At 42.6% G+C, this 25392-nt stretch overlaps 1 protein-coding gene and 1 long non-coding RNA gene across 8 annotated transcripts in view; one reads left to right on the forward strand and one right to left on the reverse strand.

Annotated features, from left to right (window-relative positions):
* The window catches only part of SEMA3F (semaphorin 3F), a 124964-nt gene that overhangs the window by 45721 nt on the left and 53851 nt on the right, over positions 1–25392 (forward strand). The gene's annotated exons all lie outside the window — the stretch shown is intronic.
* Positions 17763–25207, reverse strand: LOC310700037. The gene is made up of 4 exons (XR_014522382.1): positions 23309–25207; positions 22605–23223; positions 20069–22546; positions 17763–19598 (listed from the first exon to the last, which is right to left on the reverse strand). It is a non-coding gene; the product is annotated as an uncharacterized lncRNA (long non-coding RNA).

Here is a 25392-nt window from a genome sequence, read left to right on the forward strand (position 1 = left end):
GGGAGGAGGAATGTGTTACAGGCAAATTTGAGATACCTTTCATATTGCAAATAAAATACTGGGGCAGATTCATAGAATTGCTATAATCTCAGTGTTTATTTCTTGACTTCTATCAGCCTCACTCTACCTGACCCTTAGTTCCTTCCTCTGGTTTCTCTCATTCATTCTCAGGCATCTTCTGCCTTTCCTAATGAAGCTGATTATCTTTTGTCTCTTCTTTAGTTATTCACCTCTGTCTGGCACTTCCCCTTACTTCCCTGCAAGATACTCAAATAGGAACAATAATCTGAACCAATCCTCAGGAGAAAGCTGCCATTAAGGACGTGTACCTTCCAAGTTGTGAAGTATGGCACTGGTTACTCTGTTGGCATTTCAATTAAATTCAGTCACCCAGGTTAGAAAAGAAAAGAAAAGACAAGGAAAGGAAAGCCGACCCCATCCCACACACGCACACAAATCAGCACAGTTCCTGCTGACAGGAACACTGGGAAGTGGTTATTGAATATAAACACACTGTGTAATTTACATGTTAATTATGTTGAATGTGCTACAAGGCCGTAATTAGAAACTAATTGGGTGAGAGCACATGTAATTGGTTTTGCTGGCATAGCGGACATTCTCATGATGCACCTGGGAAGTCTTCATAGTCCAAAGGGGGAATTAATTCCTGTTGTCTGCTGTGTCAGTCTCCAAAAGAGCAGAACTGCCTATATAAGCCGGTCTGTCTCTCTGTCTCTCTGTGAGTGTCTCTGTGTCTCTCTGTGAGTGTCTCTGTATCTCTCTCTCTCTCTCTCTCTCTCTCTCTCTCTCTCTGTGCGTGCATGTGTGTTTTTTAAAAAATCAACATATTTTGTTTATCAATATAAACTGGCTGAATTATTGACAAAAGTGTCTCCCAGATGTGTCTTGTGGCAGGAATTTAACCATTAATTAAACCATTTTACCTGTGATCTAAATCCAGAACAGTTATTTGTTTTAGCTGAAAGTCAAGTTTCGTGTCCATATAATGCGGGGACAGGGAACTCCTGTTTCACAGCATGAATTTCAAATAATGACTGGATTCTTAACCTTACCAAAACAAAGAAACAAAAAACACGGCTGTTAAAAAATGCCTACTACTTATTTGCATATATGAATGTATTCAAAGATATGCAGTTTTTCATTTCTCGGTGTCAAGGCTGTGCTAAAAGATACATATAGCGCTAGGAACAAGTTTACATTCATTTAATGCCATCAGTATGTGAGGTGTACGGGAGGGCAGAGAAAGCGCATGAACCCCTCCCAAAGCTTTGCAATCTATTTAAAGTTTGTGAATACCCCAGGAACTGAGGGATTGACAAATTGAAAGCCAAAGTAGCACAGAATAGACTATGCCAACCTGGTTACTTGGTTGGACACCTCCTTGATGAGCATTGTAGTCCAAACCATTTGGAGGACACTACATTGATGAAGGCTGGTACTGAAGATACTTTGGACCAGCAGAGAACATTTAGTCACTCCAAGCCTTAGCACTGCAAGATCCATGAAGACCTCCTCCAAACTTTCTTCTGTACTGAGTTGTGCTTCTTGAATTATATACAGAGGCACTGACACTCTTAAAAATACTGTCATCCATATTGACAAAATATTGTCACTGCTTAGGGTTGTTTGTGTAGTCAGACCAGCTCTAATGATATACATGTGACCATAAGGCTGCAGGCAATATGAAACTAAAAGCTTTGCTAGCAAAATGAAGAAGAAGAAGAAGAGTTTGGATTTGATATCCCGCCTTTCATTCCCTTTAAGGAGTCTCAAAGCGGCTAACATTCTCCTTTCCCTTCCTCCCGCACAACAAACACTCTGTGAGGTGAGTGGGGCTGAGAGACTTCAAAGAAGTGTGACTAGCCCAAGGTCACCCAGCAGCTGCATGTGGAGGAGGTGGGACGCGAACCCCGTTCACCAGATTACAAGATTACCGCTCTTAACCACTACACTACACTGGCTCTCTTCAAAATAATTTTTGAAGAGGGATTTATAGGAAAGGGGAACAGCTTGATAGTTGTTTTGCACTTTCGGATTGGCTTCTTTAAGGAGATTATATGAACCTGTACCTGTATTTCACAGGATCTGGTTGCCCAGATAACTGAATCCATTAGGAGGAACCCAGGCTCATGTCCACAGAGTCATTTGGGGAACGTTACTATTGCTTTACAGTACTTCCACATGCAGCAGCTTATAGGATTCCTTCAGGAAACAATGCTGTAAGGGGGGGATATGACTGAATAAAGCTCATGGAGCAGGGAAGTCTGTTCCAAGCACTGGAAGCAGTCTGAGAGAAGGAAGGGGAGGGAATGAGACAAATGACAAATAAGTCAGAAAATGCATACAAAGGACCCTGCTGCATCAGACCTAAAGTCCAACTAGTTCAGCATTTGGTTCCCACAGTGGACAGAAGCCCATAAGCAGGGAATGATATCAATAGATGATGAAAACAAATGAAGGAGGTGAGGGGAAAGCCCTGGCCAGAGGTGCCTATTCAAGTAGCAGAATTTCCATCAGGATGGATGCTTTTGATTTTTGAGAACCAGCCCAAGTAGCGGGTGAATTGACTTCAATGCTGAATGTGTTAGTGCTACTTTGTAGACTATGCTCAAATGATGTTCAGAACAACTGGAATATGAATGTTTTCAATGTCCAGTAGAAACTGGTTTATTTTGACAGTACATTCTAATCATTATAGACTTTGCATGTGGGAAATGCAAAAGCCAGTTTTAGTATTGTTGTGTTAAAATGGCCATAGAAAAGCAAGGCTGGGCTGAGCTGTTCTGAACTAAAAACAACACTGGAAGTGAACCAGCTGTTATTTCTCCCCATAACCCGATAACAGAGAGTCATCAAAAGCAATTAAAAGGCTGTAAATTTTTAGGATTGATATAGGAAGATCTGCTTTATGAAGCCTATAATCAGCCTGTGGAATGTCATGCCAGCACTGAGTACTGAGCCCTTACACTGTGGGGAACATGGATAAAGGACTGGATATTTTCATGATCACTGGCGTCTTTTATAGCTGGTGGAGAAAAGATAAGAAACGTAATTTAATTTTTGTGCTGTGGGGTGAAACATGATCTGCTCCAGAAGTTCAGACTGGAAAGTCCACACCTGGCTGTGTGTGAGCAGCACAGAGCTATCTGTATACTGTGCACATATGGGCAGGTGTGGACTGGCTAGGAGTTGGGTGGGAGGAGAGTAGAAGCTGCCTTTCCTTGGAGGCAAAAATAGAGAATTTAAGAGAAGAATGAGCCAGGAGGGTAGGGCTTTGAATGCAGAGATTTAATGGACGTTTTGGCTTGACCCACAGTGTATATTTTGTAAAGCTTAATAAATTCAACTGGTCTATTTTGGAGTTAGTGGGTTTTAGATTGAAGACTTGGCTAATCCTAAAATAGGTTTCCAGGTGAGATGAGTAGATTGGGTTGGGCTGATATGTTTGATTCAGTAAGGTGGATTTTCTGTAGGGAGGAAGTGGAAGCATTGTGTAAAGGCTAAAGACTTCCATGTTGTACTGCTGGAAGGTAGATTTTACTTAGCAATTTCCCTACACAGCTTTCAAAAGTTGCTCTTGGTTTTGGAGACCTACGTTTCAGCAGTCAGTCAACTTTCCTAAGAACTAGTCTACTTCTTCCATAGACTCTTTCTTGTTTTAAGCTTCATCAAGTTAAAGTAAAAGACGGAACATAGGTATATTTTACTATCTCCACTGTTGGAAGCAGTCTGCCTTTGAGTACTAGTTGCAGGTGATCACAGGTGGAGAGAGCACTATTGCATCCAGGTTCCACTTGTGGTCTTCCCAAGGGCATCTGGTTGACCACTGTGAGAACAGAGTGCTGGACTGGTGGACCTGGGAAATGATCCAGCAAGGCTCTTCTTGTTTTCTGGTGTTGCAGCTACCAGGGTCTCTGGAAAGTAGTAACAGTAGATGCTTTTGTGTAGGTGTCCCTGTCTTTATCTCTTATCTTTAACCAATTACTTCAGTGTTTATCTCATTCCATTACACTTTGGTAAAGGCAAGGCAGTGTTTAAAAGGTTTGTGAATCGAAAAACCTATTCCTTTTTCTTTGCAGAAAAAAGCATTTTTGGTATCGGTGAGAAGTCCCCATCTTTTTCTCTAGCCCAGAACAGAGTTCTGAGTGTTCATTGATTGGCCAAGAGTGTCTGGGAGTTCCGGAATTATTTTCTAGCCACAGCCAATTAAAAGAGGATTAGGCTGTCAGCCAGCCATGGCAATGTGGTTTTGTTGGTCTGCTTTGGTGAAGGGCTGCTTGCTCTATTGCAAGATAAGATACTTTGTTAGGAAACCAGTCTCTCTAATTAGTTGTTATCTGCTGAATAATTTGTTTCATTTGGAAACATGGGTGCTGTGGAGATACCAAGTCTCTGGATCTCTCTCAAAGCGAGGATTCCAGGGAGAGCACAGAGGCATTTCTTAAACCCTGGGAGCGGAATTGAGACCAAGTCAATTCTGACTTTCTCAGGAAGGAAAAACATTGTCTCTCCTGAGCTGCCAGCATGTTATGGAGTTGTTTTGTACATATGTGGAATACCCATTCAGCAGACTGACTGTATTCAAAAATATTTGAGGACAAACACACAACTGAAGCTGATGGATTACAGTACAGTGGTACCTCGGGTTACATACGCTTCAAGTTACAGACTCCGCTAACCCAGAAATAGTATCTCGGGTTAAAAACTTTGCTTCAGGATGAGAACAGAAATCGTGCTCCGGCGGCACAGCGAGAGGCCCCATTAGCTAAAGTGGTGCTTCAGGTTAAGAACAGTTTCAGGTTAAGAACTGACCTCTGAAATGAATTAAGTACTTAACCTGAGGTACCACTGTATTTTGGCATTAGTGTCTCTGGCAGTGATGAAAGTGAGAGGGAATAGAAGTGAGTACCAAACAAATATGGAATTCTGGTGAAACATTCATCACCCAAATTCATTGCTTGTTCATTGCACAAATGAGGTGATTTTTAGTCTTGGGGAAGAGTCTTCATCACAGACCAGCAATTTGAGAGACTTCGACAGTCTAAGAGACTTGCTTTAACAACCTGTGCCTTATTTTTACCATGTTTAGGAAAAGTATATTTATTTCGTTGAAGACTGTAAGAGTTGAGGATGAAAAAGCCTTGTTACAAATTGGTTTGGGTATTCACAGGGTCTCAGTTCACTTCAAAAGGCTAATTCTAGCTTGCATAAATGAGGGCAGTTAAGATTGGAAAACTCCCAGACTCCAGGTCACCTGGATCATGATGCCTATACCTTTGCTACTGACAGGTAGGAATGTGAGATGGGGTGTACACTCTGAATGGAAGAGAACAGAAGCTGATGCAAAATAGCAAGATGAGGATGCAAAGAACCAGGGCCAGCCCAGGCCTTTGGGCCTCTGACAATACATCCCCCCCCCGATCCCTGCCCCCACTGTTGTGCCTGCACTGCTGCTGACTCCAACACTACAACAGCGCGCTTTCCTGTGGCTGTGCTTGTGCTGCTGCTATGATGCAGTGGTGGCAAGGGTGCAGGTGAAGCCGAGCAGGCTAGTACCAGGCATAGGGGGTGGATCTGCTGCCCGAGGCAAATGGCTTTACGTCACCTTATGGATGGGCTGCCTCTGTAAAGAACAGTGACAAGCAGGTGTGCCTAGTTCGGCGCAACATTGGGGGGGCGTCATGTGTGCATGATGTCACACGCACAACCCGCCCCCCCCATGCCTGGCAGGTTTCGTGGTCACTTTCCAGGACACTCCAAGCCTCCTGCCCCAAGGACACTTTCCAGGACACTCCAAGCCTCCTGGTTATGGTGTGGGCACAGAGAGTGAAAATTTTCCTCCAAGTCTTCTGCCTCCACCTGGTGGGCCAGCACAAGCCGGGGGGGGGGAGTGATGGTGGGCCCTCAATGGGGGGGGAGGCCCATGCCTCAAAATATTGAGGGCGCTGAAGCCCCTTCTGCCCCCCATGACCGGCGCCCCTGAGGGCAAGTGAAGAGAATGTACTTCTGGCATTTTTATTTTAGATTTCTGCTGTCAGTCTACATTTCCAACATCCTCCAAGGACAGTTGTGATATCAAATAGACTCCACATTTGTTACTGTTTATGGGAAAGGGGATGAGGCAAAGGTGGACTATTAACATGAGAAAAAGATGAGGAGGGGAAACAAGTGGAGTTTTAGAAGAAGTGACAGGTTTTCTAGATGGGAGTATGTGCTGTAGCCTAGCCTCTTGGTGTATTCTGTTCTCTTACTAACTTTACAAGTATCACATATACTTAAAGTGAATTTAATTCTCTGATTTCCTATCCTTGTGTATCCAAAATAGCACTATATATACACAAGAGGGAGGTCTGGGGGAACTGCAAGGAGGAAACTCTAATGGGGAAGAATCCCAGAACAGTTCTTTGTGGGCTAAGCATGGTAAACAATAATGGAATATTGACTGACTGTTGGTGGTGATCAGGGGCAGGGGAATGGAAAATCAGGAGTGGGGAAAATAGAACGGAGTATTACAGAAGAGTGTGTGATTAACTTGTGAAACCCTGAAGAGGACCACATTGTAACATTTTGTTGCACAGCCTCCAGAGTTTTACCATATAGTTTGTCAGCCTAGCAAGTTGCCAGAAAATTGCCCCATGCTTAGATATCCTTCCAACCAGCACCATCTAGCCTGAGAGGGCCTTTTAAAACAGCAAGAATGCAAGTTATCTATCGTGGGTTCTCTGGGCCATAATGAGATCCTCACATGCTCCTCCTCCTTTCCCTTTCCTCCAATATGACTGAAAGGCATGGATTAGGCAGTGACTGCTCCTCCTGTGTTACTCACTGATGTCAGCATTTTGTGGGAATTTAGGCTTGGGAGGCAGGGTCAGAGGTCATTGTGTAGACTCAGCTGCCTGTCCATCACCTTTTCAAAAGTCCGATTAGCAATCCCGTGGCTGTCACTGTGAATTAGGCATGCAATCTGGGGGAGTGACAACTGTCTATCAGAATTTACCAGGCTATGTCTCTCCCCCCCCCACCCCCTAAACTTTGTGGACTCCTTAACTGGGTGGGTGTGTTCACCCACCTCTGATCACTCAGGCATGATGCCTTTTCAGGCTTGCTTTGTCTGCTGGCTGACGTTTGACTTTCAGTGCAGGAGGGTGCATTGAAAAGCTTAACTGTGAATTGCATGGAGCAGCAGGGGCTGCAGTTCCATTGAGCCCTTTATATGGTGTCTTCGTTTCATTCAGTCACCAGAAAGAAATACATTTTACAAAACCTAGAAAAGCTGCTTTGGAGACAAACAAACCTTTCACAGAAGAGTCCTGGGGAGAGTGAGTGTGAGGTTTAAAGACAGGTGGCAAGAGGTTTAACAAGTTTCTAGATTCCTGCAAAGTCCTTTTCAGCAAAGGTCTAGTGCTGGCACAGGCAAGGGCAGCACAAAGGGGATCAATTGCTTAGCCAGGATCTGCCTATCTGTCTAAAGCATTTTTACCCACACATATGCTAGCTGAAAAGGCTCCTAGAACAGCTTACAATAATCAGTAGTAAAATTTGGGCTGAAGACATGTTGGCTGCTCTTCCTTGCAAATTATGAGGGTGTTGTATTATTAATGTGATGAGAACAAAAGCTGTGGAAAAATTCCCAACTCAAGAAAATGAATACCAAGGGTATATATCCAGATGGCTCTGATTTCAGGGCTTAGGCGTGCACCGTTTCATTGCATCAGATATCCACAAGCTGACTGTGATACTTTATTGTGCACTAGTCCTTGCAGCTGATGGGGATTGGTGTGGACCAGTGTGGGTCTGCCACATGCATGACTGACTTCTTTCAGCAAAAACAAATGTGTTCCAGTGGAACATTCACCTTCCTTTCCCTGATGTGTTTTTTGTGTTTCTGGCTGAGCACTGTAGTGCCCAGAGACAACACAGGAACCTATGTCTGAGTGGCATTACAAGCGGGGAGAAGTCACCCACACTACATTTACATCACGAGGAAGAAATGTATATTACATTTGATTCATTTACTTTCTGTTTGTCATAACAATTATGTTCCCATTTTCTGGAACAAGATTAAGGTCTGTGAGTAGGTGGTTCATCTGTTAAATAAAATGGAGCTTAATTTGTTCTGGATGGGTTTGCACCCCTGAAAGATGTGACTTGTGGCTTGGGAAGCTCCTAGATCTAGCTCTGTCATTAAAAGCTCAAGTGGCTTCAGTGGCACAGAACGTATTCCATAAGTTGGGGCACCACCTGTGTCTTCTTCTGGATAGAGATAGTTTGACCACAGTTACCTATATCCTATAATATGTTTTACATGGTGCCTTTGATTAGCTTGATTACTAACTGGGACTGGTCTCTGAGAAGTTGTTACAGCAGTGTTTCAAGAGCTTCATTGGCTCCTGGTCTGGTTTGGGGCACAGGTCAAAGTGCCAGTGCTTCCTTTATTATTTACTTCAACCACTTAACACCATTGTCTCTATAAGTGGTGTACAGTAAGGTTGAAGGGATACAATAAAGATAAAATCAGTTAAAACTAACCATAAAACTGGAAAATTTACTTAAAATGCTTGCTGAAATAAAAAAAAAGGTCTTCACCAAGTGCTAGACCTTTAGCAGGGATGTGAAGGAACACCTGAACCCACTTCCACCTGTGCCTCTGTGCATCTTTGGAAGCTCTTCTCAAGGTGTCTGACAGCAACTGGGGAAAGGGCTTTCTTGGTTGTAGTGCTCCACCTGTGAAATTCTTCTCAAGTGAGGCATACCTGGCCCATACACTTTTGTCATTAGGTGAATGACACTTTTCAGCATTAGGTGAATACCATTTTCCCTTCCTGGCAGGGTGCAGGAAGACTCTTGCCTTGCCCTTTGGCACTTATGCTGTGGGCTACCTCATGTCTGTATTTTGTTGTCCATGCTATTTAACTTCTACAGCCACTGGGAGAGGATTGTTGGTGGTTCATCTGCCCATTTAGGTGGTGATTAATCTACTTTGGATGAGGTTGTAATCCCCTAGACAAATATGTTTATAATCTGGGGGTGTTTGCAGATCCAGCAGCATCACTTGAGGCTCAGTTGGCCGTAGTGGCTCAGAGGGCCTTTTATCAGGTTTGGCTGATCTACCAACTATGACCATACATGAACAGAGTTAAACTTGTAACAACTATCCACGCTCTGGTAATAACCTAGTTGGGTTACTCATTATTGCAATGCATTATACATGAGGTTGTCTTTGGAAATGATCTGGAAACTTCACCTGGTCCAAAACATAGCAGCTAGATTATTATTGGGAACTGATAAATATGATTACATCACACCAGTGCTCCCAGTCTATTTCTGTGTCCAATTAAAAGTGTTGGTTTTAACCTCTAATGCCCTAAATGGCTTAAAACCAGGTGACCTGGTGTATATTCTGTCATGTGTGCTGCTTGGTTCTTGAGATTGTCATTGCAATCCCTTCTCCAGGTTCCTCCATGTAATGAAGTGTGGTAGGTACCTCTCTATGTAAATCTTCCAGGGTGGACGAGGGAGAAATCAGTGATGCAAACTTATGTGCTTTAATATTGTAACATGTTTGTTTTTGTAACGTGCACACCAGACCTTACATAGATGCACCATAAATTTCATACAGACTGAGAGTCTAATACCGACTGGTTCCAAGGAAACAGTTTGGTCCCCTGAACTGATTATAGTCATACTATTTGACACTATTCCTCCCTCAAGAATAATAAAATGGGGGGGGGGGGAATCCTTCAGCATCGCCCCCCCATGAGCGAACCTTTATCTGAACCTTAATTAGAGATGTATATCTGAGTGTATCCATGGTCCTTAATATTGTGTTTCAGAAGTCCAAATTTGAGACGCAAAATAAATGACGCACACACTTATAGAATCTTCTTAATGTGCATGCTTCATTTTGTACCCAATATTCATGATTCTGTACAATGTTTTTATGGTGAATTAGCAAGCAGGCAAGAGTTGTGGTATGAAAACTTGGAGAATTGAGGGTTTACAGGTAGGGGGCAAGCTTATGAAGGAAAGCCAGGTAGAATTATGCAGGAATTCAACATGGCAATCATATTGTCAGCACAAGGTTTTCATTTTGCCAGATGGAGCAGTCCTCTCTCTCCTCATCCTGTCCCCAGTTCTGGGGGTTCTCCTAACCCTCTGAGCCAGTTACAGGAGAGGGAAGCCCTGTTGTCCCAGCAGGAGCACTTGCACTGGTTTCCACTGTTGCACTCATTATTGAGTCCCACTGTCAGAATCTTTGTGCTTAAATATTTGCAGTATGTGTCTCTAAAACCAAGAGGGCTGGAAACAAGCCAAGATTTTCAGGAATCCAAACATCTTACCACTCACACACCAAATTCTGTATGCGATTACAAAGGATGAGCAAAGATCTAGTAAGGCTACTTTATTTAAAAGGTTGCATTCCCCAACTCACATTATGGTTTTAGAAGCACCTATAGGGATGGATGAGACCACCACAGGGCTTTAGATGCACATTATGCAGTGCTGGAAAGACCAGAATAAGAAAAATGCTGCCATGATTGTTTGGAAGCTTGCAAGACTCAACATTTCAAACTCAGAACTGCTTTTTCTGGCATTACAAAGCTGTGGTGTCTGTAGATATTTTCACTCTGCTTTCTTACATGTATTATCTTTTGATACAGTTGAGCAGGGAAGTATAATATCAAAATAGTTCTCAGTGCCTTTGGGTGATGGTATCCTTAACAATATGTTGAAAGGCTCCAACTGTGGTTAACTGTAATCCTGATCTCTCATTTCCCCCTGATGTTCTCTGTTTGTGTTTTGCTTATTTTTATCCTGCCTCTTTTGATGCATAGTTTTAATGATGTTGTAACTTTTTCCATTGATTCCATTCTGCAGCTATTTAAGTAGCTCTCTAAATGTCTATAAAAACAGACAAATATCTTCCGCTTTTTCTGTTCTGGTTTGTTAATGAACATCTGTAGAGTAAAGATGTGCTTAGTAGTTGGTTCTTCTGGGCAGTATCCAATTTGCTTTTGTGCACATTGTTCAGGTACACTGCATGCTGTTTTAAAGGTGGCTGCTGTGCAACAATTTGCTGACATTGCTCCAGTGTATACTATCATTGTTTGGAAGTGAGAAAAAGCAGAGCATGTATTTGTGGTTGGGAACTGTTTCTCCCTGTCACTGCTTCTAAGAAGTGTTATGAAAATAGAGTTAGTTTATGCAGTTTGGTTTATTCTTGAATATTCAGTGCTGGGTGTGGGTGTGGGTGCGCATGCGCACATGCAGGGTTTGCACCCCTTAGTGTAGGTCATATTCAGAACTTGTAAGTTAGGGTGTTAAGGAAATACTCTGGGAAAAGGCAGGCATCTCTCCTCCACCCTTGACATCATACTCCAAAACACAACCCTGCTTTTCAACCCTGCCAGTTATGCAGACTGCACATCTTCCCATTTCCAGCATTTCTATTGCATTTTCAAAATTAACTGCAATTTTTAACAGAACCATTCCTTTCTCTGTTCTCTTTGTGGGGCTGACTTGCATAAGCATCAGACGGTCTCTCTGCAGATTTGGGCATTCTAAATTGAGGGAATTTTTGCCTTTTACCTGGTTTAAATTCTTTCCAGGTTTGCCGGGAGGAAAATTGGTGTCTATTGTCTCTCCACCTTGAGCTCATTTCCCCCTCACGTAGTTGGATTTGGTTCCTGTTGGAGCCCTGATTCTGTGGGGTGCTGTGATGAGTGCAACATATGTCAGCCTCAAGTGTGTTCAAGTTGCTACATCCCCTTACAGTCATTGCACTTTAAATTATGATACTCCAAATCAGTCTGGCTTTTTAATACTGCAGTTTGCTTCTCCTCAGCAATTGGAATGAGGCTTCTCCCTAGTTTCTGGCATCCTGAGCCATGCCCAGCAAGGTGCAGTCTGAATCAGCTCATAATTCTATAATTGATATAACTTTGCTTTGATAATGTTATTCTACAATCTGTGCTTACAGTATTTTACACACATTCATTGAGTTTAGGATCAGCACTGGCATCTGTGTGTTCTCTCTCTCCCTCTCTTTCTCTCCCCACAAACACACACACCACAGACAAGCTTTGAAACTAGAAGATGTTTTTTTTTTAAAAAAAATTACCTACTTACTATATTTATAAACTAGCTTTCAGTCATACAGGTTCCGAATACAGTTCACATTTAAAACAATTCCAGTATAAACACCAGTAGGCCAAAACATCTAACCAAATAACATAACAGCAGGGCAATTGAAAAATGAGTGCTACTGGTGACTTGAAATGAGTGTAAAATGGTGGTGTCTGGCCAGGCAAGGGCAAGCAAATCCTTCCTATTGTACCACTTAAGGCAACAATTTCAGTGTGGCTAATGGGCTGCAACCACTCGCTCAATCACCTTGCCCAAGAATGGAAGATTTGAGACTGGGCGATAGTTGGCCATATTGGCTGAGTCTAAAGATGTTTTTTAAGAAACGGTTTATTGACCGCCTCTTTCAGCGAGTCTGGCGGCTCCCTTGTAAGTTTGTGTCAGCGTGGAAGTTAAAATCCCCTAGGACAACCAAAGTTGGTGTCTCCAGGGAAACATCTGCCACGACCTGAAGCAGCTCAGGCAGGGAAACCTTGGTGCAGCGGGGAGGTCGGTACACCAAAAGGAATCCTGTACTGACCCTATTGCCCAACTTCCAGAACATGCACTCAGAGAACTGGGTCTTCCCAATAGGATGCCTGGTGCAAACTAATGACTTCCTAAAAATCACTGCAACCCCCCTTCCCGCCCACAAGGCCTGGGTTGCTGTGTGTAAGAGAAAGCTGGTGGACAAGCAGCAGCAAGGACAGGCCCATCTGCTTCATCCAACCAAGTCTCTGTTACACATGCCAGGTCAAGTCCTTCATCCACGATCAAGTCATGGATGGCAGTGGTCTTATTCATCATTGACCTGGCATTGCACAGCAGCATCTTCAGGTTATGTGGGTATCCCTTGCTGATTCCAGTATCCGTCTGGACAAGACCAGACCCAGAGACAGGGATAGTCCTCAAATAATGACTAAACCAGCAGTGATTTTCTATACCTACTAAAGTCCAATGTTCAATACAGGAAACTGCTTTATACCAAGTAAAGTCATGCTTTATACCAAGTGAAGTATGTAGCCCAGCATTATCTCTGAATGGCAGCATCCCTCCAGGGTCTCAGACAAAGTTCTCTCAAATCATCTGCAAATAATCATTCTAATTGGTGATACCAGGTACAGTGGTACCTCAGGTTACAGATGCTTCAGGTTACATACGCTTCAGGTTACAGACTCTGCTAACCCAGAAATAGTACCTCGGGCTAAGAACTTTGCTTCAGGATGAGAACAGAAATCATTCTCTGGCAGTGCGGCAGCAGCAGCAGGAAGCCCCATTAGCTAAAGTGGTGCTTCAGGTTAAGAACAGTTTCAGGTTAAGAAGGGACCTCCAGAACAAATTAAGTACTTAACCTGAGGTACCACTGTACGTATGTTCCATCAAAGCCCACAGAACAGAGGCCTTTAAGGAGAGAATAGGACTTTGCTTTCCCCAGACAAGCACAAGGCAGCTCAGTAAGTGCAACAGATGCAAAATGCATCAAACAGCTTTATGGATTAGCCTCATATAACAGATATGTTCTTTTGTCTGTTCAGAAAAGCAGCTACAAATAAATATAGATAGTGGTATTAAAAATAAAGTAATAGCCCTAGAAAAAAAATATTTAGTAGGGAAAAGAAAGGGCAAAGCAGTTTCTGAGATGCTCTGGAAGTTGACCCATAGTGAAGCTCCCCACACATCTCACATTCAATGACACCTATAGACACATCCTCAGATGCACTTGTATAAAGTGACATAGAAAAAAACATGGACTGCAGTCATAGACATCCCAACTAAGTACCCCAATTTCTGAACATCATTACACTTTGGTTTTAAGGTGCTTGTTCTTTTGGCCCTGAACATTTTGTTTTATATTGCAAGAAGACCCTGCACTCCAGGCCCAAATCCACTAAAAGGAAAAGGTGACTGCTAATATATTAAAGTCCTCTAAGCACTACAGGGAAAATGGAAAGGTTAGCTCAAATCTCAGCTCAGCAGGAAGAAGAGGGCGTGGGTGGGAAACTGGTAGAATGTGTGCAGAACTATTACAGGGAAGACATTATCCCTTCTCCAAGTCAGCAATGATCCCTGTCTAGCAGGTTGAAAACTTTCAAGGAGATTTGCTACAAAAATAGATTCAAGTGCTACAGCAATGAGTCTTCAACAAGCAGAAGGAAATGGCACAAAGTAATGACTGATGGAGGGGCATTTATGGGGATAGATAGACGGATGGAAAAACAGCTAGGAACTTGAACCTCTTCTGAGTTTATGAAGAGGTTTTATAATCCTATTAGATCAACCAAATGAAACAAAGGATTGGCCTCCACCCAGTCTGGTGAGGAGGGTTTCTGCCGGCACCCTGGGAAGCTACCAGATGGACTTGAGGAGCAAAAGGGGTGATAGGACAGGCTGATAGGAGGAGCCCGTCTGTCTCTCTTTCATTTAATCTCGCTTTGAGATTGGATTAGCCAGGTGGAGTGTCCCTTGCTCCTCTGCTGGAGTTTGGGCTGACTGAAAAATCCAAAGCAAGTCTGAGCTGATATCCCAAGAATAGTGGGGTAGTTTAGCTGCAGATCAGAGTCTACCATATTCTTTGTGGGCACCTATCCCTAGGTTGAGGATAGGACCTGCCATAGTGGCATAAAAATCAGCCCAGTTAATCTTAACAGTAGACCAAATGCCTATTGCAGCAGCAGTAGCCAGCATATATATTTCTCTGTGCAAAATGCTTCAGTGTTAATGTCTTTTTAGGACCTTGCCACTTGGTTGGGCACATGGATCATTTTATTCCCTCATGGGTATGTGTGCACTATTCTTTCTTCCCATCCCATCTACCCATCCATCCATCTGCCCATCCACTTCAAGATATTCAACACCTGCACTTGGCTTTCTCTTGTTTTCATAGCTCAAGCGCAAACTTGAGATCACAGTGCAAGTCATTATAAAGAGCTTCTGAGGGGGGTTGATATTGGGGAGAAGTGTTTGTTTATAATGCATGTGATTTTTAAAACAATTCCATTTTTAGGTTTAGTGCCAACTCCTTTGTCTCTTGCTTAGGATCCTCTACAAGGCAGATGCCACCTTGTTACAAGGCAAGTGGCTTTGCTGTGTGGGAGAGGATAGTAATGATGTAATTAGCAACCCCCCCTGGCTTCTAGGGGTTGTGCAGTTGTTATTTCCTTGCAAAAGGTTTTAATCTATGAGCTGATAGAAAACAGCAGGGGTGATAAGAGACCTTGCTGAGCTACATAGATTACAATTCCCTGTCTAGGAATTAGCCTGAAAAAAACAAAGCCTGGGGGAAGGAAGAATTCCAGATAAGGGAGGAGTGACTCCATCCTCTCCACCCCTGCTGATTGTGGTATCCTCTATGTCACCTCTGACTTAGAAGACTTCATACATTATGAGAGACAACTGGATTGATGGATAGATTTTTTAAAAGATGTGAATATATGTCAGGAAGCCCTAACCAGTCACTGGTATGTGTGCATTTTCTACATCTTCCAAAACACCCACCTGTCTCATAAACATGTTACATTTTAGAGTGTGCACTATATGTATGGGTTGTAAACATAGTGTGTGAACCTCCCCTCCTTTTGTTCCCACTTAGCCTAATGTGGCCTCCTTTTGGCTATATGAACCTTTTCATAGATCAGTAAGATATCCAAACCCTTGTGCATCTATGATCTCCTAGAAGGGTCTATTTGCAGAGACAGATCACAGCATATGAGCCAATATACCATACTGGTCGTTGGAAACATAGATGAAGCTCAAGAGTATAATTATGTACATACATATTCTACCTGTTTACTTAGAGATTTATACCCTGCTTTTTAATCTCAAAGTGTTCCCAGATTGGCTAACAACATTTAAAAGAACCAAAATCAAGTAGTGAGTAACATAATTAAAATAGCAGAGCAAACAACAACAGTGAATCATATAAGCCAAAACCAGCAAGATATGAATATACATTAGAACAATATCTTAAAAGCTTGGTTAAATGGAAAGTGTTTGTCTATAGCCAAAAAGACATCAAAACTGGCACCAGAAAAACCTCTGTATGAAGGGTATTCCAAAGATGGGGCACCACCCCTGAAAACACCCTCTTGTGGGTCAGCACCCTCCTCAATTCAAAAGATAGGAGGACCTAAAGGAGAGTGTCTGAAGAGTATTTCAATGATGTCTGAGCAGCTTCATGTAGTACAGGCATGTTTTGGGGGCCTAATCCTGCCCACTGGGTGGTTTAATCTGGCCCCTGTGGCAGTTTATTTCCTGGGAGCAAAATCCTTAAAAAAGCTCAACAACTTCAGTCCCAAAAAAGGTCAACAACTTCATCAAATCTGGCCCTCTTTGAAAAAAGTTTGGACACCACTGATAGAAGCAAGTGGTCCTTAAAGGGCACGGGACTTAAGTTGTATAGAGTTTTCAAGGTCAGGGCCAACACTTTAAATTGTGTTTGGAAGCTGATGTTTTGCAGCAGTAAGAGTTTCTTGCTTTGCATTTCCATAGTTTCTTGAGTTTGTGTATGTCACACACACACTTAAATACCTCCCTTCAGTTCACAGACTTTTTGGTGCAGTTAAAAATTAACAAGTGTTGTATTCCCTTTCCCTCAGAGTATATGAGTGTGATACTGATGGAAACTATTCTCAGTGCAGTGAAGTTTGTTGGAGTGAGCAAGTTTATGTAAAGAACATCAATCTTGGCACAGGCTAGATAATTAGGCTCTTTTTCTGATAGAAGCATTATTTATTTTATTTATTACTGCATTGCATATGATGTTCGAACGGGTGGAATTCCATAATACAACCACTCCAATTTCTGTACCTGATAGATGGGAATAAGGAATTTGGCCCTGATCAACACCATATAGTCTTAATATGTTAAAAGTATGCATTTTAGGCTTTGTGCAACTAGTACTGCTTTGAAGAAATTTTCTAGGACTTAAGATGACTTCCTAACATGAACTTCTTCCTCTGTGTTCAGATTCAGCAGCCCATCCCTAGCCTGACAGTAGTATTAGGAAAAGAGCATCACTGGAAAAGTTCACAGCTGCTATAAGAATTTGCTATTGTCCATTCTTATCCATTATCATATTGCGAGGTTGGCTCTTTTTTGGAGGTCTCTTGGGTTTGCCCCTTAGTATGTCCCCTGGACATTTTGAGATGCTATCTTGACTCTTGGGGCAGCTGACCTGGGGCCTGCTTCATCAAATAATTATCCATTGAGCTCCCAAACAATATCAACAAATCTGTCCCAAACAAACAATCCATCATCCTTATTGGAAACAGATCATAAAGGCATAAACAATCCCAGCCTGGCCTCCGGATCTCCCTCACTCTGTGTGTGTGCTGCCATCAGTTGTGTTTCCTTGGCCAGCTGCACTGAATAAACCAAATGTAGATTCATTAATTACTGAGCTATACATCACCAAGGCCTCTGGAGAACACATCATCCTCCAAAGCTGAGCCGTTCTGCCCCAGGTCAGGGGAAAAAAGCTTTTTCTCATTTTAGGGCAACATGAACTCTTGGGAAAGCAAACAAATCACCTAATCACAGAGAAAATGAGGAGGGAGGAGATGGGGGGGAGAGATGTTCAAGGCCAAAGGTGGTTGTTGATCTCACATCCTGAGACATCACATCCTGTAGCTAGGTTAGTCTTGGCATGGCAGGGGGAGCAGGAAGTATCCCATGCCTTTGACCGTGTAATGCATGGAAGCTGCCCAGTAAGTCCTTATGCTTTGCTACCCATTTTCCAGCTAACCGTGAATCACTTCCATGATGAATTTCAGCCAGCAATACGCAAATCCATTTCCATCCGTTTGAGGCACTCCCTGGGCACTGCTCCATTGTGAGATTGCAGCCTTCACCTTACTCCATTGTCCCTCCACCTTTTCCTTTATTATCAAAAGCTGAAAGGAGGGATGAGTCACCCAGAAAGATGACAGAAGAGCTACTGGGTACTTGCTTCCTGGACTTGCCTAGTCACCCGCTGCCTGGGCTGTATCAGGAAGGGATACTCCCAAGAAATGTACTGGAGATGACTTGCAATGAGCAGGAATTCCTCTCCATCCCAGTTCTTTTTCTTTTCTTTTTTTTAAAGTGATGTGTTCTTGAGGGATCAACAGATATGTTTTCTAGTAAGTCTTATTGATCAGGGGTGGCTCATCACATTTCTCTTACTGCGGCTAAATGAGAATCTGGCCCCACCCCACCCCCACACTGAAGCCTTGCTTACTAGGGTTGTATGGTGGTGGTTTCCAGTGAGATCTCACAGAATGTTCATGAAATCTTCCTGGAAGCTGCAGCATCCCAGCGGCAGCAGGGGGAGAGTGGGGCACCCATGGGGGTACTGCCCTGCGGGATTCTGCCACCTGAGGCAGTTGCTTTGCTCCACCTCATGCGCAAGAAGGCCCTGCTGATGATGTCTGTGACAGTCACTTCTAAGTTAGTCAGTATGGGATTGCAACTTGAATTTACTAAAGCTTCATTAAACTCCGCTGATTTGAGCTAGCACACAGTACTAAAATTAGTGATGGGCAAACTCTCATTGGAACCTTTGGGAATTGGCCAGGCAATTATAAGATTCATTGGTGAATGCTTTTTGTATATTCATGTGGTGCAGGGGAATGAGGAAAGCAACTCTGGGGGCAGGTGTCATTGGCAGTGGTGTCACCCAAGAAGGAGCACTTATTGTTGTGGTATTGTGGCATCTTCATTTCCCACTCAGCCCTTCCTGGTAACAAGTCAGTTCCTGGTAAATGATTTAAGCACCACCTCAGCAATGCTTTGGCTTAGGCTTATGATATGATAGGTATGGACAACAACTCCAAACAGATCTAGCTGAGACTCTTGCTTATCCATTGGCTGCCAGTTGAGTCTATATCATCGTTGTCTAGAGTAGTGGTTATCAATTAGGTAAGTACTATGGACCCTCTTGTTTTTCAAAAGTCAAGCCATTGACCCCCTACTTTTGAAAATTTTGATGTCTCCATGGTAGTTGTTGTTATGTGAATGGTGCCACGGACCCCCTGGGTGGGTTACACAGTTGGTATCGTGTGTGTGTGTGTGTGTGTGTGTGTGTGTGTGTGTTTTACAGTAATCCCAACAGCTAACAAGGCTGTTGTGTCATATCTTTGAAAGTTCCATGGCCTGATTCATGCTTGAATCCTTCCAGATGGAAGATACAGAAGAGAATATACAATGGCCTCATTCACTTGTAACACTAAACCAAACCATGACTAATCATGAAAAAGCAAGCGTGCTGCTACACAGTTCAAACACCAAGCCTGCCTTCCTTCTGCCCTGCTCCTGTAGATGCCACACTATTTGGAGTGAAGTCATTGTTACTGCTCATGGTTTGTTTAGAGCAGGACAAACTGCAAGCTTGGCTTAGCCTGCAGTCTAAGCCAAACCATGGTTTAGCTCCAGTTAGTGCAACAGGAATGAGAGAGGAGTGAAGCAGTTATGATTTTCTAATGGCATGATAACGCACTTGCTCATTCATGCTAAGGCATAATTTGACTTAGCATTACGTGTGAACCAGTACATTGTCATATAGCAAACTAAACATCATATAGTAAACTTTGTCCTAGACATTTTCCTTCTATAAAACTGTACCTGGACAATTCTGTGGACTGTGTAATTCTGTTCTGCAGCTTACTCTGAAAACACTCTATACTTGACTGAAAATATCCCAGCCATATCTCTTTACCTGGTTCTGATCTTCCTTCTGAGTCACACAGCACCTGTTTACCTGCAGGGTTGTTGCTCTTGGCACAACAACTGATACACCTGAGCAAGCTCTATAATTGCTTTATATTTGAATGGGCATCCTGTGCTCATCTGCCTGAGAAGGGGCATCCACTTTTTTCAGATGTACAGTCATACCTCTTGTTATGTTTGCTTCAGGTTAAATCTTTTCAGGTTGCGTCCCTCAGCAAACCCAGAAGTTTCAGCGGGTTTCAGCGCATGCACAGACGCTCAAAATGATGTCACGCGCATGCGCAGAAGCAGCGAATCATGACCCGTGCACGCGCAGACGCAAGTTGTGTTCTGCTCAGGTTGCGAACGGGGTTCCGGAACGGATCCCATTCGCAACCAGAGGTACCACTGTATACTGTATCAAGCCTACCAGCACTTTATCCAGGAACATATATTGCATTTTGTCTTTTATATTTTTATTTAATCTCTTATGGACCGTTAAATGAGTTGCTGGTGTATGCATTAGCCTCCCTCTCCTCAGTTGCATCCTAAAACTTGTGTGCTTAGTATTATAGGGGAGTTTTACTCAGAGTTAGATTATGAAATGGGCCACATATCACAGAGGGTGGGGATGGGGCACTTGTGGACCTCCAGATGTTACTGGACTTCCAACTCCCATCACCACTGACTGATGGCCATGCTGGCTGGGGTGATAGGATTTGGAGTCCAGCAGCATCTAAAGGGCCTTGGGTTCCCTATCTCTGAGATAAGCTCATGGAGCTCTCCAGAGTTTTAGATGTGGTATAGTTCAATGATAATAAAGTTGTCTTCTAGCTTGCCCAGGTAGATATGAAAGCATTTACTACTCAGCTGCTTTGAGCATCCAAAACTAATTCAGAGTACGGTGTGTACTCATCTCTCTTCTAAAGCAGCAACCTCATTTCAGATAGGGCTCATCCACAGTTCTACTTTCCCTGTTGTTTCCCCCCATGGAAAACCCACTAGAATCAGAATGGCAATTGGGTTTTCTCCGGATTGATGGTTGCTCCAATTTAGCACTAAAGAGCAGGTTTTCCAGGGTGGAGTGGTGGGGCAAAGGCAACACTGCTTGAACCCATACCCAGAAAGCATGAAACAAGCAGAAAACCACTTGGATCTGTGCTTTCTAGGCATGGAACAAGTGGAAGTATGGATGAACCCAAAGCCAGAAACATAAGATCAAAGCTGCCATACCTAGGACTTAATTGGGTGACTCCTTCACAAAGTCAGCTCTTGACTTGCTAGCCTAGAACAATTCTGTGCATGAATCAGAGGCCATGTTGGAACTGAGTTGGGCACTTTTATCCATTCTTCCTGCCCATTTAAGTTATTCAAGAAAACATTTAAGCTTGTGGAGAAATGAGTTTCTCCTTTCTTGCAGCCCTTGCCCTGTTCCTCTTGTCTAGGAAGACACACTCCTCAATATCTTATCCAGCAGTTGCTCAGTCCCCCTCAGTCTGGGCTTGCCTTCTTTTCTGTGCTCACACACAGATTGTTCAGCTGTGACGCCAAAGTTAATGAGAACCTGCAATGTCTTTCATTGGGGTTATTTGCAAGGCACTGGGTGCTACCTTTTTTTGCTGTGTTCTTTTTTTGCTTGATGGGATTTTTAATGCAAAGAGACAGCAGCCTGCACAAGGCCCCTGACAGGCCTACAGCACATGGGGGAAAGACTGACTGACACAGTGCTCACTTGAGAGCAGAACAATCTGTGTTTCTGTGCTACTGCTAATTTGCTCTAATTATTTCTTGTCTAGATATGAGTGACTGAACTGTAGAACAGCACCACCCCCCTACATCTTAAATGGGTTTTGCACAGCTTTGAATGATTTTTTTTTTGTTTAACTATATATAGTGACTTTTCAGTATTTTATGTTTGGATATACAGCCCAGAACTGTTGAGTGTAAATGCCATGACTGAATAGTGTGCATACTAGTTTAGTTTAAGAAGAAGAATATATAATGCTAGTAATGTTTATTTTTATTTAACGAACTACTTGATTGTAATAAAACTTCTTAAGCATTTTACAGCAAATGTTCCTAGTAATGTTAGTCATTGTACTCATCATAATTGAACATCAAACGTATGCTTGTATCTAATTGACTAACTTTGGCTAAACAATGCAATAAATTTGCTCCATACAAGTTTTATTTCCCTGCTTCGTAGTAAAAGATTTAATTATCTATGCTGTGTCTCCAGGTTTGTTTATGTTATATACTTTTCAAAAAATGTTGGCTACTTATAGAAAAAACACTGGTTTAACAACTTCTACGAGATGGGAGCTTTTTCATCCCTGTTCTTTTGTGGCCGTATCTGAGATTTAATCAAGAGAGGCACAGTTATTCAAGACAAGATTCATTTTTTGTTGTGAGAGTGTGTTGTTTCCTTCTTTCCATTTTTACCTCCACTGGAGAGTTGCCTCTATGAGCAAGCAGCACGTTCCTCCTAAATGTTAAGCTCTTAGAGGCTTGGTTTTCAGATGAAAAAGGTGTTCATTAATAATGTTGTATATCATTTGTGCTGTGCTTCTGAAACAGCAGTTGGAGTCAGATTTCTGAAAATACAAACTATATGAATTCTCCTGAAACATATTTTCCAGAATAGAGCTGTACAAAGGTTGTTCCATCCTAACATAGATTCAGTGAATCAATGAACTACCAAATAATCTCATAATTTAGCCTGTGGCTCTAAGACTTTGGGGTTCATCAGACCAAGGGGTGCCACTGATACAAATAACTGTCTGAGGGCTCATCCACATATACCTTTTGCAGTGAGTTTTCTAGGCACAGGTCCACACAGGACCACAGGTCCCAGTCCATGTTTTTTTGCCCCACCGCATTCCCCAGGAAAACAAAATCTTTACTGCTGAATCAGAACAAACAGCAATTCCAGTTTTCTGTGGATTGCTGCTTGCTCAGATTCAGCAGCAAAGAGCAGGTTTTCATGGTGGAAACACCAGAGTGCAAAAAAAAAAAAGCTGTGGGACCTGGACAGCCCAGACCTATGCCTAGAAATACAGAGCAAAAGTAAGTTTGGATGAGCCCTGAGGGTTTTGATTGTATATTACCCTGCTAATGAGGCAGGATAACAAGTGTAGAATTTGTAAATGTGAATACTAAACTTGTTGCTGTTGTTGTTTTAAAGAAAGATTGTGCCATGCCTAGGAGCTGAGCCTGAGCTAGTGTTAGACTATTGAACAGTTAGGCAGATTCTGTGTTTCTATAATCCCAGCTCCAGAACTAGTTAGTGTAAGTATGATTTTGTAGCACTTTGCTGGATTGTGGAAAAAGCCATTGGTTACAAAAGTAATTTGCTTATGAAGGGAGCCACTACTGGGCGTGTTATGGAGGGAATGCCTACGGGTGGCATGCCTACGGATTTTCCTCCTCTAAAAACTACGTGCGTGTTATGGTTGGGTGCGTGTTATAGAGTGAAAAATACGGTATGTTCCAACTTCTGACAAAGCTGCAGAAGGGCATAGCTGTTGATTAAATAAATTGTTCTGGGTTTTTTTTTGGCTGTATAACTCTGTAAGGTACCATGTGTATTGATGGACCTATATAAATAATATATAACCACCACGATACTTTTAGCTGTAGCTGTGCATGAGGAACTATGCCTGTCTCAGAAAAAAAAAAAATGCAGTGAGCTGCTGCCATTCAGTGGATTGACAAGTCACATGGGTATGCTGTCAGTCACCCTCCTTGATCACTGTAATTTGGGAGTGTAGTCAAGAGAATTTCCATTATTCATTTTCCAAATTTGTGGCGGGGAAGAGAAGCATACACTGGCTAGTCATCCACTTGCATGTGCAAGTTTGAAAGATGGGGGTGGGGAGATGGACACAGCTCCAACACTCCAAAGCAGTTTGCTTCATGTTGACTCTTTAAGCACTTTGCAGCAAAAGGGCAGAAAGTTCTCAGGCAATATGGACTCCCTACCAAAGTAGGGATTTGTTTACATAAACTATGGGCACTGGGCAAGTTTTAAAAAACTTACCTAGGAAAAATGCTTTTGTATTTGGTTGGTTGGTTGGTTGGTTCTATGAAGGTTGCATTATGAATGCTTTAAATCATATGTTGGTCCCTAGCTTTTACACATGGTGTTGGCATTTCTGAACAAACAAAAATATTCGCTTCTTGGTTAAAGATCTGGCTTATATCCAAACCATGACAGCAGCCTCTACTCCCATCCCTTTTTGAGCTCTAGTCATTGTGATTAGTAGCCAGAGCCTGACAGGTTCAACTATGCTACCTCTTTAATGTTTTACTGGGATAAGGGAGGCCTATTTAGGGCCATATAGCAATCTTGAACTCAATTCCCATCTCTTGCTGTAATGCAAGCCTGTCTCCGAAGGCAGAGTTTATGTCATGGAAGTGCATCAGTGAACCACATCCTGGTGCCATGCCACTATTGGGGACTGGTGTGCCAAATGAGAGCTACAGGGCCAGTAGCAAATCCAATTTATTCACTGATACAAATGAAATTAGGCAGGCCCAGTGGCAGGGGGCAGGGAGAAGCATGTGAAGAACGCTGGGGCCTCTGCCTCCCTGTGAGGAGGCAGCAGCTGGGGATGAGGCAAAAAAGGCAGAACCTAAACAAGGTTTAATACTGCTTTGGCCTTACTCACCCTTTCCCTATTAACCCCCCTGCTTGCTGTATGGGAGGCCCTCCAAACTGCTGCCCAGCTTCAGTGTTCTGACAGGCAAATTGAGGAAGAAACAGATGTTGGAGCTGCTGCCAGATGCTTCATCCAGATGTTTGTTTGTGTTGAGTGTAGACACAAATACAGACTCACCCCTGTGCTGACATTTGAACATCCACGCTGCTTGAAGGTTGCACATACATTTTCTGCCACACAGAGTCTCAGAAAATGAGAAGATTTGCGTTGACTTGTTCGTGTTTTGTTTAGTGACCATCACGTATACTACTTTTCATAGATTTGGTGATGCATGGGCATTCACAATAGGCATACAAGCAAACACATAGACAAACACCCATAATTACACGAGGCTATTTCAAAATACTTTAAAACTATACCCCCCCTTTGGTAGGTCTGAAGGTTAGTCTTTTTCTTTCACTGCTATAGAAAAAGAGGAATGTGAGAAAGGAATTTTTTTTTATAGATTACCTTAGCAAACACTGTACACAGTTAAAAACGTTAGCAGGATTAATATAACACTTGTAATGTAATAATTCTGTGGTTTTAAATGGAAATTTGAAAATAAATTTGGATAATATAAGATGCAGTATAAAAATAAGCATTATGGAAACTACAGAGGTGGGCGGTGGAGAGAAGTCCAAGGATTCAGAGAATCCTGTATATGTATAAAATTGATTGGTTGAAAGGTTAGATACAGACTTCTTCACTGCAATGGTATGACAGAGAAGCACAAGGCTTCTAAAGGTGGTGTTTTGAAAATTGCTTGAAAACTGAAACAACTGAGTACATTTAACTACCCAATAAGGACCGTTATCATTCATGTAATCATATTCCATGCTGGAGTCACAAGGACTGGCTTAAG

The sequence above is a fragment of the Podarcis liolepis genome, assembly GCF_965112155.1.
Source record: "Podarcis liolepis genome assembly, chromosome: 2".
In the NCBI taxonomy this organism is placed as follows: domain Eukaryota; kingdom Metazoa; phylum Chordata; class Lepidosauria; order Squamata; family Lacertidae; genus Podarcis; species Podarcis liolepis.